Source organism: Trachymyrmex septentrionalis, unplaced genomic scaffold (genome assembly GCF_001594115.1).
Source record: "Trachymyrmex septentrionalis isolate Tsep2-gDNA-1 unplaced genomic scaffold, Tsep1.0 scaffold165, whole genome shotgun sequence".
Taxonomy (NCBI): Eukaryota; Metazoa; Arthropoda; class Insecta; order Hymenoptera; family Formicidae; genus Trachymyrmex; species Trachymyrmex septentrionalis.
Window position 1 is genome coordinate 53,739 of NW_017304811.1, and position 8,472 is coordinate 62,210.

Consider the following 8,472-nt stretch of genomic DNA (forward strand, 5'->3'; position numbering starts at 1 on the left):
GAACGTTATTAAAATATATATGTTAAAAAGTTCAACGTATTTTTTTCCAATAAACACTTGTTTGATACAATCGATACGCGCTGCAGAAATTATGCTATGTAATCGTATTTCGATAGCTATTGTAATAAAAATACGTAATATTTGTTATTTACATGAATAACTAAATATTTAAAATAATTGATGTAACGCGTTCGCATTTAATTTATAGCTTATGTATAATTAATTTATTTCAAAAAAAGTTCCGCCAAAATTGTCAATCGAATCCAGTTTGCAATTCATATATCACGTTTCGTTTCTTTCCGATATCTAATCTTTCAGTAGTATCCATTCACCGCTCTCTTCGATAAACTCTTCGGCTGCATTATTCGAAAAGTTCGAAGTTCGGCCGAATATTTACAGGCCGTGTGCCGGGGACCGCGAAATTGCATAAACTTTTCAAATAAGACCGAATCTTATAAATTTGCGGCCGGGAACATTGTCCGCAAAAGTTCCGTGCCTCGCCGCGGGGTTATTAACTTTGGGTCACACGAAACTATCAGAGCATCGTCAAAGTCGTTTCCGCACTTCCGCAAGCCGATGCGGAACACTAGTCCGCGAAACTCACGTCCCGTTTTCGCCCCAATTATACTGTAATCTGTGCAATCGGATTACGGTACTGTCATGGACATCGTCAAAGGGCCTTTTATTCTACTATGAATGAGTATTTAATAATTATTATTTGATAGAAATTACATAACTATACAATAGAGAGCATGTTGCACTCTTTAAACACGAAAATAAATAAGGATGTTAAACTTTGGCTATTTTCCAGCCAACATGTAGAAGTTCCGACTCGTACAGATTGTGTATCTATCATATTAATGGACTATTTAAATGGAGTCAAGAGGTATATTACTTCTGAGGAAAACGTTAGAAATATGGGAGAAACCATTACGAAATCTAATTCTATCATCAATATTATCAAATTTATTGATAAAATGCAATAAAATAAAAGTGAAATACGCTCCATATTTTTTTTTTTTAATAAAACACATTTCCAAGATTAGGTCAATAATTTTTTGCTTTACATAACAAGCCTTACGCGATTATTTGCTTTCAAAACAAAATTTTTAATTACATTCTTTATGAATAAACTGAAATTTAACACAAAATCAGAAAAGTATCGATCCTAATAATCTTTTAACGTAGAAACCGTATTACACGATGCGCCGAGTAATACGATGCAAATAAACTTTTTTTTATAATACAATAATTCATATTGAAAATGTTAATAAATCTATCATAGGCAAGAAGTTCAGTTTTAATTCTATTTTTTCTTTTATTGCAATTGAAACATTTTTTATAGTGAATTCACTTTTCCTTAGGTGCATTATTCCCCCATGCATTGTCCTATATATTATTTAGAATTTATACGGATAATTCATTATTCTCAATTAAATATTTCGAAGCAAAAATGCAGTTTTTAAAAGTTAAGAATCCTTGGTATTCCCATGGACTTTTAATCTTCTAGCCGTAATCAGTATCTCGTATTGAACGGCCCGGCTAGTAAAAAATGAGCTTTTTATACAGTCTTATACGCATATGCATATACATATATCGTTCTACCTGCTCATAGGCAACCAGAATTTCATCCTGATTACTTTCTCTTTCTTTTCCGTGCTCTATAGGAGCTGGCTAGATAAAAGAAATTTCCTTTGATGATGATACACAACAGTATAACAATTTTAAGAAAATGAGGACATGCTGTCGGCACTATTTTATATTCTCTCTTCTTTCTATTCATTTCTATTAATTCTAACTGCCGAAGAGTAGAACTGAATGCTGACATTACTATACTTTTATTGTTCGTGTCGTTATTATTATGTGATAACCTGTGTCAACTATGAGGAACATGACAATGCTTTGTCTTTTCACTCGGAACTGATACGACAAATATGACTTTTGAGAACAAATGTGCTCTTTGTTAATGCGACAAACACGAAACAGAAGAGAATTCGGAACGTTTGTTATCGATAAATAAAAGTATCAACTGTCTACGAAAGATAAACTTGTTTTAAATCAGTTTTGTTGTATAATATATAAGATATTTCTTTAAAGGTGAAGCAAATAGATAATAACATAATATGTGATTTGTATTCGTGATTGATAATTATTCGATAAATAATTAGTTTCGTGTTGGTACAGATTAATTTTTTGCAAAAAGAATATACAATAAATTATAAAATTTAAATAATTGCTAATATAGAAAAAAGCTAATAATTCAGTATTAAAAAAATAAATCAAATACCAATTTGAGCCAATTTGAACACTGGTTATTAATGAGTATTTTTATACCATTTATTCAAAGTAAATATTAAACGTATATGTTTTGACCTACGATCAAAGTCCTCTTCAGTACAAAAAAAATATATTCACAAAATCACGTAATGATAGCGCATACGAGAATAAACTAATAACATAGAAAATGCGAGAAAAACCGTGGTGATATCCGAGTTAATCTTGGTCATTAAATTACTAAGTTAACTAAAAAGAAAAAGATTTTTTATTTTAAAACCACCGATCAAAAAGTTAAAAATAAAAAATTTTTTTAAAAATACTAACATGAGATTATACGTGAAAAATGGTAAAAAAAAAACTTACATGACTGTCAAGATTGAACTGTTTCTATAAGGTTTGTTCCATTAGACTGTTCCATTTACTGTGTAATACAAATGTGAATAAATTAAAAGTTAATATAAATAACAGTAAAAATCCAACTTTAGTTAACTTACATGAAACAAAATTTAAAGATATTAGACACGACATAACTGTTTGATAGACAGATGTAAAATGAAAATTGAGAGAAACAGTGGACAACAGAACATATACTTACAAAGACAATAAGTAAAAATATAAATAATAAATAATCAAGTATAAACAATATAGATTGGAAGCATTACGTCCCTGAAAATAGATCTATATATAAAGGATCGAGAGAAAAGTGTATCGTTTTGTAAATTCAGGCTTTATTTTTGTTTTTTAATATGTATCATCTCTGATAACAATCTTTTATGTAGACTTTGCTCGTGTTGGCTCAAATTGGCATTTGATTTATTATTTTTTAGAATTTTCTTTAGAGCATATTGATTTTATTGTTTTCAATATTTAAGTAACAGAGAAATTAATATTTATTAATAATGTTTGTTGAATGATATAATAATGTATATAATATATCTATAATCATAATATATATTTGAATGATATATTTAATCTTTTACGTTGATTTTTGTTACTATAATCTTTTCTACTGTAGATGTATAGAAATCAACATTACAAAATAAGAGTTATAATAACATTAAGTATTACTAGAAATTTATTTTCAATTACTAATTATAAAAAGAAAAAAATAATTAGGTATAAAAATTTAAATAATAATCTTAAGAGAGTATATAATAATCCATAAAGTCAAATAATAATTTTGAGAACCAGTAACGATTTTATTAGAATAATTCTAATAAGTAATAACATTATATCTCACTGTAATTATATTAATATCGTTGTAATTTCATTAATCTATGATTATATTATAACTCAATTACAACAATTATAAAAAGTAGATTATGAATACGTGCACTCGAATCTACCCTTTGCGAATGGCATTTCTATTATAATTCCTATTATAAATGCAGCTAATGTAAGCGATGGATTATAAAGCTATTTATTAATTAAAAAATCCAACTTACGTTCGCTCTAAACTCACGGTAGCGTAATATTCACGATTCCACCAAATCCCAAGGACTTCGACCAAGGATGGTGCTGGAACAATAAATGTTCTCTATCATACATCAAGACGACAATCAATTGTAAAGTCTTATATCCACAATGCTAGAAATAGGTCCAAAATCTCGGACGGAGAAAAAAATTGATCAATATCATTGGTCATATGACTGAATTGTTTAAATGTGATTCGTTAATTCTTTTTCTGTCCAAGATCTCGGAGCAATTCCTAGCATCGTAGATACAAGGTTTGATAATCGGTATTCATTATTTATAATTAGCGCATACATAATTAATTCCAAAGCATTAAAATTATTTTGAACAACGCAGCTTTAGCTAATGTACTGAATGCACAGCGCGAGTCATCGTAGAAACGAATTTGCGTGCCGTGCAACTTTTATGCAAATAACGAAATTCGTGCACATATCGCATATTTGAAATACGCTAACCGTCAAGCGTAAATCATTTGGCGCAGTAGGCGAAAGCTGGTGAAAATTTACTGTCTTTCGTTTTGAGCACGTTGTGCAAAATTCTAGAAGAACAAACAGCGTGTTTTCCGCGCTTCGGATTCCATAGAACAGCGAAAGCAATCTCCGGTTCCGCATACGGTACACGGCGCAAACAACGAGAAACGAAAAAAAACTCTGTTAAGAGAAAGTAAACGACGTCAAATCGATCGTTGTCGGGTAAGCCGCTTTTTTTCGCCATAGGAGTCCCCGTTTAACAATGCATACCAAATAATTGAGAAAAAAATACAATAATCGTTATCCGCGCTTGTTTAAAAAAAAAAAAGATGGGAGGCAGCACGGCACGACTGTTACACTTGATACACTGTCGGATTAAGGATAACTAGGATTTAGTGCATGTGTATGTAGGACAGGTTCGCAAATAATTGCGAAAAGATTTAATTATACCGATGGAATCTGTATTACAGAGATGATATTTGCACTCCTTATTCAAATAACAGTTTTAGTTTTTTAATACTTATACATATATAGGATTTTGGTTACTCTATTACTCGCCGGCTATTATTAAAAGCACGAAAGATAATTTTGTAAAATTCAACAATATTCCTTGAAAGGCGTCTGTTAAATGTTTAATATAATGTTTGGAAATTAATAAAGAGAGAGTGCTTTCTGTATAAATGAGAATCGCTTATGCTATCTTTATTCGAGAAATTAAATAGCTTTTACTTGCATTTTCGAGCCGCTGAAGATGGTTTCGGTTGAATGCCAAATTAGTTATATTAATATTAATTTAAGGTGTAGTAAGTTTTGTAACAGAATATGCTCAATAAAATTCAGAAAGTCGATAATTAATTAACGCGTTATTATTCCGCGGTTACGGGTATAGAAAAATAGCGGGTTAATCCATTTCGATTGATTCCCCAATTTTATCGATGCGAAAGAACAATTATTAATAATATATTAATTAAATCCGCATGTTATTCCTACTTCGCATTGACGCAATTTTATATCCGTTGATCAAAATTGTAACATGTAACGAACTCATAGATTGCGTATATCAAATTCAATTAATTACAGTAATATCAAATATACGCATTTTGTAAATCCATTAACAAAGTGATTAAAATTTATTTTCCTCGTTTTTACATAGATATACATTTATTATTTAAAATTATAAACGTATGCATATGTCGGTATTGCATTAACCATCCTGCTAATGTATAATTTTCTTTTTACTATCATGTCTCACAAGGTTGCCCCTAAAAATGTAAAAGTGAAAACAAGATAAAGTTTGTATGAAACTGTTCTTCGTAGAAAAACAATCACAATTAAATTAACAAGATATGCTTAATATAGCAAATTTTGATGGAAGTAAACAGAACTTCTGGTTATTAGAATCAAATATTGTGATACGCAAACAGAACATTTAGATATGATGCTAGTTAAAGTTTAGTACGTGTATAATTAAGTATCTAGTTATTATGGCTGCAGGAAGATAACAACATCATTGGATTAATATAACATGTATGATTAAAAGAGTATATTAGAACTAAATAGAATTTCTAGTTATCATAATTAAATATTCTGATATTTCAACCGTGTTTTCGTTAGAATTCATGCAACCATATATGTCTGGTTATAACAATCAAGTTAGTATAACCAAAATCATGGATCATTTATATTTCATCAGACAGGTTATTATATCGTATTCAAGTTAATTCAACCAATTTTTTTCAATGTGTCCGAAGGCTGGAGATTTAAAGCGTCATAATGAAATTCACACAAAAATATAAACATTTTTACTGCTCTTAATTCAGAGTGGGTATCCGTGCATTGGCAGAAAAATTAATTTATCGCATTAATACTCAGTTCCACCACGTAAAATAAACTTTAATATTGGTTCAATTTATTCTCTCTCTCTTTTTCTAATTTTAATAAGAATTAGAACAAGATATTAAAAATTAGAAAAAGATAAACAGCATAAGTTAAAGTTAATCATGCATTGATGGAACCGGGTCTAAGTCTATATGTTCTCATCACCGGTGACTAACGTATGGATCGCGTTTTCTAAGACAGCGCCTTTGAGTCTTAAGCTTAAGAAATTCCTCGTTAAAGATGAAAGCGGAGCCTCGTTACGCGAATGGACGTGTAGTTTTCTTTGCTCTCGCTCGATGAGCAAATTAAGTTTCAAAATCAAAGGGTAGCTTTTTAGCAACCCCCGCTGCGTACCGCAGATCCATCTAATCGGATTGCCGCGATGACGAGAGGCACAATACCCGGCCACTTTTCTCGTTTCAGCCACTACCTTTTCCGCTGTCTTTTATATATTCTTCTCTTCTCAATTTCAAATGCGAAATGTCCACGATCGCGCGCGCCGCCATCTTCTTGCTCGGCTTCTCGCGCAGTAGCCGAGACATAACGCGAATTCAATTATTACCGAGAGAGAGAGAATTGTCGGGAAAAGCGCGATTTCGCGCAGAAGAGCAAAGAAATATTGCGGAGAGAAAACGAAGCAAACGTAGCGCAGAAGTAGTCGAGGGGAATGAAGGAAACGGTGGAGGAACGGCGGAAGATGTAGGCTAAAACGGAGGATTGGAGAACAAGCAGAGAAGATCAGCAAAACGAAATGCTGCACCGAGTTATACATTTTGTGTATACACCCGGAAAATGGCTGAAAATATCATTTTGTGTTGTAAATATCTCAAATATTTAGAATGACTAGTGCGTGAGCCTGCAAGTACAGAAGGAACATTGTGAAAGTGGATTTTATTAATACGAAATACGTTCACTGCGTAAATCGCGTATTATAAAGATAATTTCAGCCACGTTTCCTGAAACTATTTCATCCAGACGCTTTCCGTACGAGACGAAAATCGATCAAAAATGAATGGGAAATTGATCTTCCGTAAACAGCAACAATATTTTTCACAGTTACCATTAATAAACGCGATCTCTATCTACTATGTCGGTGCAAAAATTTCTCGATATATACCGGCACGATTAAAATTTATTTTACCGTGTATCGCTAAACGAAAATTGATTGTAACCCTTCCATTTTCTTCTTCGATCGGTTATACAATGTTGCACACGAAATAACGTACATACGAGCGATTGATCTCTTATCGCTCGCGGTTTTTTCTATAACGGCATGTGTCAACCTTCCCATGTCACGCGGGCAAATATTTGTCGAATTCATAGCAAAAACACGTTTCAATGGCACGCTCCATATGAGACCCAGACAGCGACGGAATTTATACGTTGCGCAACCATCTGTGTACGTCGCATAGTATCGCTATACATTTACTACGTGCCTGTACCACTGTCGGATGCAGATGTGGGCTATATGCCGTCGACGATCATGCAATGATTAAATTAGAAGTAAATATAGAGAGTCACACTGATTGCGGCGAGTCCAATTGATCAAGTACTTCGTTTCCCTTCGGTGATTATTAAATCCGCAATCATTGAATTGTTAAATCAGCAAACCTACCGAGTCATTAATCTTTCGAGATGCTATTTTTCGAAATTTTGCGAAACACTGTAAACGACAGAAATTAATTATAGCATTAGACAACCTCAGTAACCCCGAAACAAAAATCCAAAATAAGAACTCCAATTTATTTCCAAAAACTAATCTGATCGAATATTAATCTATGACGAAGTTTTCAATTACTTTAAAGAGTACAGTTTTAAAATAATTTATATGTCAGTCATTTATGTAAAAAAAGGATCGGTATATAGGCTACTCAAAATATTTCTCATCTTATCGCATTTTTCGCTTTCCATAAATTGCATATTAGAAATTCATAATGTTCCCGTTTAAAAAATATGATACCTTGTTTTAAAATATAAGCAAAAATAAAAAAATATATTTAAGTGAATTATAATTGTTTGTTACGAGCTGGACACAACTCCTCCATCATATACAATTTGTCCGTGTTAATGTAATATCTTGTCATGAAAGATTACGTATTTAGTTTGCGATTGCTTGATATTTTTTATCACAAAGATGATATATTGCGTGTAATGGGACAGTATAGCTGCGATATACTATGCAATGTATCACGTTAACAAAGCGCGCAATTTATAAAAATTAAAATTTGAAATAGATAACAGGCAGAATTTAATTTATATTTAAGAAAGTTGTTATAAATTATTGAAAAGTACTGTTGTCATTCTGTTCAATATAAACGATATTATAACATTTCTCTCTCTCTCTCTCTCTCTCTCTCTCTCTCTCTCTCTCTCT

General features: G+C 31.7%; 1 protein-coding gene across 3 annotated transcripts in view; it reads right to left on the reverse strand.

Moving 5' to 3' along the window:
* Window positions 1-8,472, reverse strand: part of LOC108746309 — a 260,533-nt gene that overhangs the window by 13,961 nt on the left and 238,100 nt on the right. Inside the window, exon 2 of one of the 3 annotated variants that reach the window (XM_018483003.1) lies at window positions 3,723-3,795. The exons of the other annotated variants lie outside the window; for them this stretch is intronic. The gene's annotated coding sequence lies outside the window, so the exon portion shown is untranslated. The remainder of the gene's footprint in view (window positions 1-3,722; window positions 3,796-8,472) is intronic. 3 annotated transcript variants of the gene reach the window in all.